This window comes from Triticum dicoccoides, chromosome 5A, assembly GCF_002162155.2.
Source record: "Triticum dicoccoides isolate Atlit2015 ecotype Zavitan chromosome 5A, WEW_v2.0, whole genome shotgun sequence".
Classification (NCBI taxonomy): Eukaryota; Viridiplantae; Streptophyta; class Magnoliopsida; order Poales; family Poaceae; genus Triticum; species Triticum dicoccoides.
The window spans coordinates 31067837-31080195 of record NC_041388.1 but is presented as its reverse complement, the minus strand read 5'-3'; the positions used below and the strand labels follow the sequence as shown (position 1 = coordinate 31080195).

General features: G+C 45.4%; 2 pseudogenes; both read right to left on the bottom strand.

The window, feature by feature from the left end:
• Positions 1–2798: 2798 nt before the first annotated feature.
• Positions 2799–2938, bottom strand: LOC119304637 (annotated as a pseudogene).
• An 8620-nt stretch (positions 2939–11558) lies between these two features.
• LOC119304643 lies at positions 11559–11698 on the bottom strand (annotated as a pseudogene).
• Positions 11699–12359: the final 661 nt, after the last annotated feature.

Here is a 12359-nt window from a genome sequence, read left to right as displayed (position 1 = left end):
ACAAAATGAGGTGTGTTTTTGTTCCCATAGCCTGGCAGTTGCCGCATAAAAACCTCTTCTTCCAGAACACCATGAAGAAACGCCTTTTGAACATCTAGCTGCCTTAAGCTCCAACCCTTGGAAACCGCAATAGATAACACAAGTCAGATAGTGGTTGTCTTAACAACAGGACTAAAAGTATCATCATAATCAATACCAAATCTCTGCTTGAAACCTTTTGCAACTAATCTTGCCTTATATCTATCTATGCCCCCATCAGACTTTCTCTTAATTTTGTATACCCACTTACAATCTATGACATTTATGCCCTTTGTTGGTGGTACTAGACTCCAAGTTTTATTTTTCATAAGTGCTTCATATTCAACATCCATGGTTTTTTCCATTCCTTACTAGCAAGTGCATCATGCAAATGAGTTGGTTCACCCATACTAGTGAGAAACACACGTTTAATTTTATCATACCTTATAGTGCCATATGTGTATTCATTTTTCTTAACAATACCAGACTGGGATCTCGTGTGTCGATGTGGAATACCTGGCGCAGCAGAATCCACAACCACAGAAGATCCGGCCGGATCTGCTGCACCAGACTACTCCAGATCCGAGGAAACAGATATCTCCCTCGCGATTGATGCTCCAGTGGAAATGCGCCGCATGTCGCCCTCGTTGGTCACCTCCTCGGACGTGCGGGGCAAGACGATGGTGCTGGGCCCCGCACCTATTGCCTGGTCGACCACCGACCCATCCACCGCGCGCGTGGCACTCGGGGAGCCGCACTGGCCCGTGCTGGCTTAGCTGGAGGGGACCACGCTGCCTGGGCTGTAGGCGGCTGGCACATGCGACGTGCGAGGATTCGCCTGGGATCGCATGTTTGATGCGCTGACGATTTTCCTCGGATCCTGCTGCTGCTGCCCGAATCTACCTGGGATCTCGTGACAGCTTTGGCTACATCCCCTTGCATGAAATCACTCCCTGAAGCTGCAATTTTATCATCAAAAATAACATTTTCGTTAGGATCAGTTACATGATCGGCACTATTTAACTCGCCCCCGTGATCTGGGCTAGACATATATTCCGAAAGAAGTGCAATTTCTACACAAAGTAGCGCTCTGGCATTTGGATGAAGCTTTGCAAAAGGGAATATCGTTTCATCAAATATAACATCACGAGAAATATAGATTCGTCCAGTAGAAATCTCAAGACACTTGTAACCTTTGTGAAGGTTACTATAACCAAGAAAAACACATTGAGTGGAACGAAACTCAAGTTTGTGATGATTATATGCACGAATATTAGGATAACAAGCACACCCGAAAATTCTTAGGGAATTGTAGTCTGGTGTTTGATGAAACAATTTTTCCAAGGGAGTAATATTTCCAATCACTTTGCTAGGAAGATGATTTATAAGATAAGTGGCAGCAATAAAGGCTTCATCCCAATACTTTAAGGGCATGGATGCATGAGCTAGAAGGGATAGACCTACTTCAACGATGTGGCGATGCTTACGCTCGGCGGAGCCATTCTGCTGATGAGCATGAGGGCAAGAGACATGATGAGTAATACCAATATCATGAAAGAAAGATTTGAGTTTCTCATACTCTCCTCCCTAGTCACTTTGGACTGCAATAATTTTTCTGTTAAACTGACGCTCAACAAGTTTTTGAAATTCTTGGAAAATGGAAAGAACTTCAGATTTAAACTTAAGCAAATATATCCAAGTGAACTTGCTAAAGTCATCAATAAAACTAACATAATATTTTTTTCCTTCCAAAAGAATCTCTTGCATGACCCCATACATCACTAAAAATAAGTTCCAACGGAGCACGAGACACACAATTTGACTTGGGATAAGGGAGTTGGTGACTCTTTGCACACTGACAAGCATCACAAACAGACTCAATATTTTGACTAGATGACAATGGAAGATTGCCTTTATTCACTACTTGCTTGACTATGACCGAAGAAGGATGTCCTAATCTTTGATGCCATCTTGCCAAGGAGGGCTTGACGACGGAGTAGACTTGATGACGATGCTTTCGACTAAGTGCTCTGGATGTGATGGCATACAAGCCTCCAATGCATCTACCGTGGTGAATGAGCTCCCTTCTTGCCCGATCCTTTATGAAAAAATATGTTGGATGAGTTTCAAAAAAGACATTATTATCGGCATACAAATGAGACATAGATGCAAGGTTCTTGTCGGGTTGTGGGACATGAAGAACATCTTTTAGAACAAGATCACGTTTAAGAGTAGGGGAATTAATAGATGCTTGAGCAATGTGACAAATATCCATACCTCCACCGCTTGCGGTGTGAATTTGATCGTTGCCGAACTATCTCTCCCTCATGGAGAGCTTATCAAGCTCGTTGGTGACATGATCAGTGGCCCCCCGAGTCGGCATACCAGACCGTGCCATCACCTCCTTGCTCCATGATTTCAGCGGTGACATGACGATCATCAGGGACATAGTCTTCATCGTAACGATGCCAACAGTCCATGACCTCGTGGCCCGGTTTCTTGCATAATTGGCACCGAACACAGTTGTTGGAGGAAGAACCAGAGGAGGCATGATTGGTGTTGAAGCCGCCCCACTAGATCGGGCAGGAGCGTTATTGTTGGTGTAGTCGCTCCCACCTGGTCGCGCGCCTGAACCGTTGCCGCGGCTGCGGCCGCGCCACCGCCACTGTTGCTGCGGTTCCTCCCCTGGGGATCACGCCCACGGCCAGCACCGTGGCCATGCGAGGCAGCATTGACTGAAGACTGGCGCACATTCATCCCATGGAGAGGATTGAGACGTGCATCGAAGCTGAGAAGCTGCGTGTATAGCTCATGGACATACACGGGTTCAACCCGCGCAGCAAGGGCTGACACGACAGGGTTGTAGTCGAGGCCGAGGCCGGCCAGAACTTGGGAGATGATCTCGCCTCTTATCATCGGGGCTCCGGTGTAGGCGATCTCATACGTGAGCATCTTGATTTTGGCTAAATAATCTGCCATGGACATGTTTCCCTTCTTGAGGTTTGTGAGTTCTATCCAAGTGTTGATTGCTTGTGCTTCAGTTTGGGCTACAAACATGGCTTCGATCGCTGCCCACACCTCAGCCGGTGTCTTAAGAGTAACCACCTGTGCAATAATCTCGCGAGACAGAGAACCCATCAGAAAGCCATGAACCTGCTGCTGTTGTGCATACCAGAGAACGCGGACGAAATTGGCGATCTACTCCTCCTTCCCATGCTTGGTGATGGTGAGGGTTTCCGGTGGCGCTTGGCTCGCCGGATTAAGGTGGTGGCCCATCTGCGCGCCCTTGATTTGGGGCAGCATGATGGCTTTCTGTAGCGACCAGACCTCAAACGGTCCAATCTCTATGCTCAGGTGTCATCCCTGGATCAGTAATGCTGACACCACACAGTACTTGAAGGATTTATAACAGAGTAGCAATCACACTCTTATTACATCGAGTGTCTCAAAAGAGAACTTATTACAATAAATATGGCTTAAGGCCATCAAATAACGATAACAGCGGAAGGCTTGGAAGATAAGTGAGTCCATCAACTCCAACGGCATCACTGAGTATAGAACCACGACCTAAAAACTCCTTAATCATCGTCTCAAAAGTCTGCAACATTAACCTTGCAGCCCGAAACGGGTCAGCACATGGAATATGCTGGCAAAGTAACACATAGAGAGTAATGGAATGAAACAGCTATTCTATATGCATATTTGGCTGTGGAAAGCTCTATGGTTACAGTTTTGCGTAAAGCCAATTTTCCCCTACTGCAAAGGAATAAATTTATTTAACTATCATGGTAGTTGTTAAACATTGAGAATGGTTGACAGCATTCTCAATCCCAATTAAGCACCATCATTAAACAAACCCAATAAAATTAATTTAGAGTAACATGTTGAGATTCACATGATAATCCAGGTACTAGATACTCAAGATGTCCATAACCGGGGACACGGCTAATCATGATTAGTTTATACACTCTGCATAGGTTTGCGCACTTTTCCCCACAAGACTCGATCACCTCCGTTTGGTTTCTTGCACTACATGGTGTTTGAGAAGACGGATGACCGAGACATAGTCTTTCAGAAGCGCTAGCACCTTACGATCGGGTAGACCGTTACACCTACTTTCCCCTACATCTGCTAGTCTACCACTGTAAGAGTTCGCACAACTTAGTCAACTATGCTAGAGCCCATAATAGCTTGTGGCTGCACACGGAAGTTTCTAGCATGAATAATCTCATGATCCCTTTGAGTCTGGGTGGCGGTCCAAAAGAAAACAGGCAATTGCTGGAATACCTAGGTGCCTCAATCCACCCAGATGTGTGTTTAAGTTGCCACCTTAAATAAACCATTAATTAACAATCTCACATCTGTCATGGATACACTCATCCAATCCACGTCTACTAGCATAGCATGGCATAATAGGCAAACGTAGAAGTAACTTATAAAGGTCTGATAATAACAGGTAATAGGTACTACCTCAACTACTTCCCAAACCCACAATTTAATTAGATCCTAATCATGCAATGTGTGAGGATTGATCTAATGCAATAAAACTGGATAGAGGGAAAACATGATCAAAGTGTTACTTGCCTTGCTGATGATTCGGGAAACCTAGCGATTTGAAGTAGCAAGCGGCGCACTCCGGGTACTCTATCGCAAACAAACAAGCATACAATAAGTACTCAACTAATGCACAGGTAAAACTCAAATAAGAGATCTAACCAGAAAGTTCAACTTAAGAACTCCGGTTGGCAAAAAGAATCAAAACGAACGAAGCAACGAAAGACAAACGGCAAAAGAAACAGGCTTCGTTTACTATTCTGGATCTAGGGCAATTTTTACAGTGGCAAAAACTTGTTTGAGTTGGTTAAGCGGAAAGAGGGTTTTGAGACGAAACTCCAGGCGCTTGAATCGCCTGATTCCGATAAACGAGCGAAAAGTTAGACAAACGAAAATCGGATCAGAAATCGCGATCAGAAAATCACGGATTTAATCCGAGAAAAAGAAAAACGACGAACGTTCGTTAAAACGAACAAACAGGCGAACACTCGCTATTTAAATAAATCGGAAAAACTGATCTATTTAAAAAACCGAAACTAAAAACCGAACAAAACCGTCGGAAAAACCGAACAGTTTTTTGAGAAAAACCGGAGGCTAAAAAAAACTACCTCTAGTGACTCCGGCGATGGCGGCGGTCCGGCGGGCGGCGGCGGGTCCGGCGGGCGGCGCAGGCGGCGCGACAGCGGCGGCGGCGGGGCGCGGCGGAGGCGACGGCGGCGGGGGCCGGCTAGGGTTAGGGTTTGGGTGAGGCGACGGCTTGGGCTTCGGCGGGGGCGGAGCGCGGCTTATAAGAGGCCCGGCCAGGAGAGTCCTGGCCGGTTACGGCCCAAGGTCGGGTGCGTTTTTTTAAATAATTATGCTCGGGTAAAAAAGCAAAAGAAATACTAAACGGACTCAAAAAATCCCGAAATAAATTTTCCGCGGCTTATAAAATCAAGCCGCACAGAATGAACATTTATTTGGGGCCTAAATGAAATTTTGAAAAACACGCATTTTCCTAAATTCAAATAAAATAGCAACTAAAACCAAAATAATATCTTATTTGATTTTTTATTAAATCCTCAATATTTCTTTATTTTGGGAAAGTCATTTTATTCCCTCTCTCATATTTTAATAGAAATAATTGAAGATAAAATAATAAAATCAAATGATCCTATTTTCAAAATTTGAGACAACTCAAATATGAAAATAACGAAATCCCCAACTCTCTTCGAGGGTCCTTGAGTTGCGTGAAATTTCTAGGATCAACCAAAATGCAATAAATATGATATGCAATGATGACTAGTGTATAACATTCCAAATTGAAAATTTGGGATGTTACAAACCTACCCCCCTTAAGATGAATCTCGCCCTCGAGATTCGGGTTGGCTAGAAAATAGGTGAGGGTGGTCCTTCAGAAAATCTTCCTCTTGTTCCCAGGTGGCTTCATCCTCCGTATGGTGGCTCCACTAAACCTTGCAAAACTTGATAACCTTGCTACGGGTGACTCGACTGGCATACTCTAGAATCTTAACTGGTTTCTCCTCATAGGTCAAATCACTGTCCAACTGAATTGCTTCCAGTGGTACCGTATCTCTCAGCGGTATGTCAGCCATCTCTACGTGGCACTTCTTTAACTGGGAAACGTGGAACACGTCGTGAACTCCTGACAATCGTTCGGGCAATTCCAATTTGTAGGCCACTTCTCCCATACGCTCCAAAACCTTGTATGGTCCTACAAAACGTGGCGCTAACTTTCTCTTAACTCCAAAGCGCTTAACTCCTCGAAGTGGTGATACTCGAAGATAAACTCGGTCTCCGACTTCGTAAACTGTCTCCTTGCGTTTAGAATCTGCGTAGCTCTTCTACCTCGATTGGGATACCTTGAGCCTATCGCGAATCAATTTCACTTTCTGTTCAGACTCCCTTATCAAATCCGGTCCAAACAACTGGCGGTCTCCAACTTCATCCCAAGACAATGGGGTCCCGCACCTCCTTCCGTACAAGGCTTCAAAAGGGGCCATCTTCAAACTGGATCGATAGCTATTGTTGTAAGAGAACTATGCATACGGCAAATTCTCGTCCCAACTAGATCCATAATCTAGCGCACAAGCTCTTAGCATATCCTCCAAAATCTGATTGACTCTCTCAGTCTGTCCATCTGTCTGAGGGTCAAAAGCTGTGCTAAACTCTAGTCTGGTTCCCAAAGTTTCATGCAACTGATTCCAGAACTTTGAGGTAAATTGGGTTCCTCTATCTGATACTATGCTCCTTGGAACTCCATGCAGACAAACGATTCTAGTCATGTATATCTTTGCCAACTTTGCACTAGTATAGGTAGTCTTCACGGGAATGAAATGAGCTACCTTTGTCAAATGATCGACTACAACCCATATCGAGTCATAGCCTGAACGTGTTCTGGGCAATCCTGTAATAAAATCCATGCCTAACTTATCCCACTTCCATTCGGGTATCGACAATGGCTGTAGCAATCCTGCTGGCTTCTGATGCTCTGCCTTTACTCTCTGACATACATCACAAACTGCTACATATTCTGCAATATCCTTCTTCATTCCGGCCCACCAGAAAATATCCTTCAAATCCAAATACATCTTGGTGTTTCCTGGGTGAATCGAATACGGTGAATCATGGGCCTCTTGCAGAATTAACTTCCTGATTTCCGGGTCATTGGGCACATAAACACGGTCTTCAAACCATAAGGTATCATGCTCATCCTCACAAAATCCCTTAGCTTTTCCTTTGCTCAGTTTCTCCTTAATAGAGGCAATCTCCTTGTCAGTCTTTTGAGCTTCCCTGATCTTATCCATCAAAGTAGACTGAATCTCCAATGCTGCTACATAGCCTTTCAGGACTATTTCCAAACATAGCTCTTGAAGATTTTCGGCTAACTCCCTTGGTAAATCTCCCGTCATTAGGGTGTTGACATGGCTCTTGTGGCTCAACGCATCAGCTACTAAGTTAGCCTTTCCGGGGTGATGATGCAATTTCATATCATAATCTTTGATGAGCTCCAACCATCTCCTTTGTCTGAGGTTCAACTCCTTCTGCGTGAAAATATACTTGAAACTCTTGTGATCCGTGTACACCTCGCAATGGTTTCCAATCAGAAAATGTCTCCAAGTCTTCAATGCATGCACTACGGCTGCTGACTCCAAATCATGCGTAGCATAATTCAACTCATGGGGCTTAAGCTGTCGTGAGGCATATGAAACAACTCTTCCTTCCTACATAAGCACTGCTCCAATTCCTCGACGTGAAGCGTCACAGTACACCTCATAATCCTTGGACTGATCCGGTAAAATCAACATTGGTGAGGTAACCAAACGTTTCTTCAACTCCTAGAAACTAGCCTCACATTCCTCAGTCCATTTGAACTTGGTATCCTTCTTCAACAACTCTGTCATAGGCTTCGCAATCTTTGAGAAATTCTCAATAAACCTCTGGTAGTATCCTGCGAGTCCAAGAAAACTCCGGATCTCTCCAACTGTGGTTGGCGCTTCCCACTTGGTCACGGTATCAACTTTAGTGGGATCTACTGCTATACCTTCTCCGGATATAACGTGTCCGAGAAATCCAACTTCCTTCAACCAAAACTCACATTTGCTGAACTTGGAATATAGTTGATGTTCTCTGAGCTTTCCAAGAACCAAATGCAAATGCTCCTTATGTTCCTCTTCATTTTTCGAGTAAACCAGGATATCATCAATGAACACTACGACAAACTTATCCAAGAACTCCATAAACACTTTGTTCATCATGTTCATAAAATATGCAGGTGCGTTAGTCAGACCAAATGACATAACGGTATACTCGTACATCCCATACCTGGTGGCAAAGCCGTCTTAGGTATATCCTGTTCTCGAATCTTCAATTGGTGGTATCCCGATCGCAGATCGATCTTGGAAACACCTTAGCTCCTTGCAATCGATCAAACAGATCATTGATCATCGGTAGTGGGTACTTGTTCTTGATGGTTACTTCATTCAATCCTCGATAGTCAACAACCATCCTTAACGATCCATCCTTCTTTTCCACTAGAAGTACTGGAGATCCCCAAGGTGAAGAACTTGGGAGAATATATTCTTTATCCAGTAACTCCTTAATTTGCTTCTTAATTTCCACCAAATCCTTTGCAGGCATCCTATATGGTCTTTTTAATATTGGCCATGTGCCTGGCAAAAGCTCAATCAAAAACTCAATATCTCTATCCGGTGGCATGCCTGGCAATTCTTCTGGAAACACATCGGGGAAATCCTTCACTACTGGTACTTCCTCCTGCACAACTCCTGTTAAACAATTTACTTGAGTCCTCTTCGGCACATGCCGGGATACATACTTGATCCTTCTCCCTTCTGGGGTGGTAAGCAAGATTGACTTACTGGCGCAATCGATGTTTCCTCCATACATCGATAACCAATCCATACCCAGAGTTACATCCAAACCTTGTGATTCCAATATTATCAAGTCTGAGGGGAACACATGCCTACCTATATTTAATGGCACTTGAAAACATCCTTGGCTAGCCATATACTCCGCTCCTGGTGAGCTTACTAACATAGGTGTTCTAAGAACTTTGGTGGGCAGGTTATACTTATCCACAAATCCCCTTGATATGTATGAATGCGATGCACCAGTATCAAAAAGAACGAGTGTAGTAAATGACTTAACCAAAAACTTACCGATTACTGCATCCGGCTGCTCTTCAACCTCCTCCACATTAACGTGGTTCACCTGTCCCCTGTTGAAAGGGTTCAGCTTCTTCCCAGAGCTTCCATTGCCATTTCCATTCTGGGATTCAGGACATTCATTAGCATAATGTCCGGTCTTCTGGCACTTAAAACAAGTGACTTGGCTCAGGTCTCTCTTGGCTGGGGTTGATGGGTTGGTGCGGTTCTGGCCGTTGCTTCCTCCATTCCCATTACCATTCTTGGTGCCATTGTGATTGTGCGAGCTACCTCCTCCATGGGTATGCTGAAAATGTCCTCCCGGTCTATGGGTAAAACGTGGCTTCTGCTGAGCTCCTGAAGTGTGCTTCCCTTGTCCATACTTCCGCTTGAGGTTCTCAATCAGCTGCTGCTTCCCTTCAATCATGAGAGCATGATCTACCAACTCCTGGTAGCTGTTGAAGGTGGCTACCATCAACTGCATGCTCAACTCATCATTCAGTCCTTCCAGAAACTTCTCCTGCTTAGCTGCATCCGTAGCAACGCCATCTGGGGCATAACGTGCTAATTTACTAAAGTCCTCCACATACTGGCCAACAGTCCATCCTCCTTGGCGCAAGTTGCGAAACTCTCGCTTCTTCATGGCCATAGCTCCTGCTGAAACATGGGCAGTTCAAAAAGCCTGCTGAAACTGGTCCCAGGTGACAGTGTCGATAGGGAAAGTGGCTGTGAAATTCTCCCACCATGATGCTTCGGGTCCTTCAAGCTGATGTGCGGCAAACTTCACCTTTTCCGCATCCGTGCATCCTGATGTGGTCAACTCCCTTGCTGTCTTGCAGAGCCAATCATCTGCTACTATCGGCTCGGTGCTACTAGAAAACACCGGCGGATTCAGCCTAAGAAAACAGGCTAAGTGATCAACAGGTGGTGGTGGTGGTGGGTTGTTGTTGTTGTTGTTCCCCTGGTTCTGATTCTGGACTAACAACTGCATCAATGTGTTCTGCTGCTGGATCAACTGGGTGAGCTCCGGTGGGAAGGTAAATCCGGGGTCACGTCTCGGAGGCATCTGAGGTTTTAGAAAAGATGAGATTTAAGAATAGAGAGGGGTCTAAAGAGAAAACACTACCCATATGCACATGAGGCAAAAGCAAATAATTCACTTCATTCAATCAATCAAACAAGGGCATACAATCGATCTAACTATCGCAAAAGTGCTCGGACTACTATATTTACATGGTGGACTACTACTACTGATGAGGTGGTCTGCTAGAAATATTCTTCGGTTGCAGACTCCATGATATCTGCTCCAGCTTCATCAATATAGTCATCATCGCTATCATCTGGATCCGAGTCGGTGTCGTCGATGATGATGTAGTCTTCCGGGCGAATCTCCTTGGGTTCTTCGTCTTCTTCTACCGGTGTAGGGCCTCCCATAAATATTCTGATCTTCATTGTTAGGTCGGCATTCTTATCCACTAGTACTTTGATTTCCTCTTCGTAATCTTCACGTGTAGCCTTGAGTTCTTCCTCTAGTTCCTTGATTCTTGTCCTCGCCTTCTTCAGATCTAGCATGTCGGCGCATATCTGGTTCTCCTGACGTCGAATGTGCTGGTTTAACTCCTGGATAAAAGCTGCAATTGATTTGTCCTTCCTGGTGCTGATCATCTCCTAGTGCTCATCTCGGCGCCCACAAATCTGGTAGATAGTATCCTTAAGATCATTGCGGTAGACTTCTCCAATGCGTCCCATGGCGATGTGAGCTGCCATGCTCTTTCCTAGATTCCAAGTTGGTGCATCAAACGAAAACTCGATGGGCTCAATGACTGGCATGAACGTCCTTCCTGGAACTTGAACTTGAATCATCCAGCGCTCTTCTTCAGATAAAGTGGCGTTGTAGGTTCCGGTGAAGCTTGGTACTCCTATGTTCAGGTATCTAGTGACTTCCTTCAAGTGACGTCCAAAGGGTGTATCTTCATCCGGTTGCGTTAACTTGTTCCTTGGATCCACCATCCTAAAAGAGTAGAAAAGATGAGAAGTCAGAAAAGAGAGGAGAGGGAGTAGTGATCTAGGTCTTTAGCTTAGTGGTCATGTCCTACAGTCAGCGTGTGCTCTGATATCATATTGTAGCGACCAAACCTCAAACGGTCCAATCTCTGTGCTCTGATACCACCTGGTCGCGCTCCTGAACCGTTGCCACGGCCGCGGCCGCACCACCGCCACTGTTGCTGCGGGGATCACGCCCACGGCCAGCACCGTGGCCATGTGAGGCAACATTGACTGAAGACTGGCGCACATTCATCCCATGGAGAGGATTGAGACGTGCGTTGAAGCTGAGAAGCTGCGTGTATAGCTCCTGGATATACACGGGTTCAACCCGCGCAGCAAGGGCTGACACGACAGGGTTGTAGTCGAGGCCGAGGCCAGCCAGAACTTGGGAGATGATCTCGCCTCTTATCATCGGGGCTCCGGTGTAGGCGATCTCATCCGTGAGCATCTTGATTTTGGCTAAATAATCTTCCATGGACATGTTTCCCTTCTTGAGGTTTGTGAGTTCTATCCGAGTGTTGATTGCTTGCGCTTCGGTTTGGGCTGCAAACATGGCTTCGATCGCTACCCACACCTCTGCCGGTGTCTGAAGAGTAACCACCTGTGCAATAATCTCGCGGGACAGAGAACCCATCAGAAAGCCATGAACCTGCTACTGCTGTGCATACCAGAGAACATGGACGAAATTGCCGATCTACTCCTCCTTCCCATCCTTGGTCATGGTGAGGGTTTCTGGTGGCGCTTGGCTCGCCGGATTAAGGTGGTGGCCCATCTGCGCGCCCTTGATTTGGGGCAGCACGATGGCTTTCTGTAGCGACCAGACCTCAAACGGTCCAATCTCTGTGCTCAGGTGTCATCCCTGGATCAGTAATGCTGACACCACACAGTACTTGAAGGATTTATAACAGAGTAGCAATCACACTCTTATTACATCGAGTATCTCAAAAGAGAACTTATTACAATAAATATGGCTTAAGGCCATCAAATAACGATAACAGCGGAAGGCTTGGAAGATAAGTGAGTCCATCAACTCCAACGGCATCACTAAGTATAGAACCACGACCTAAAAACTCCTTA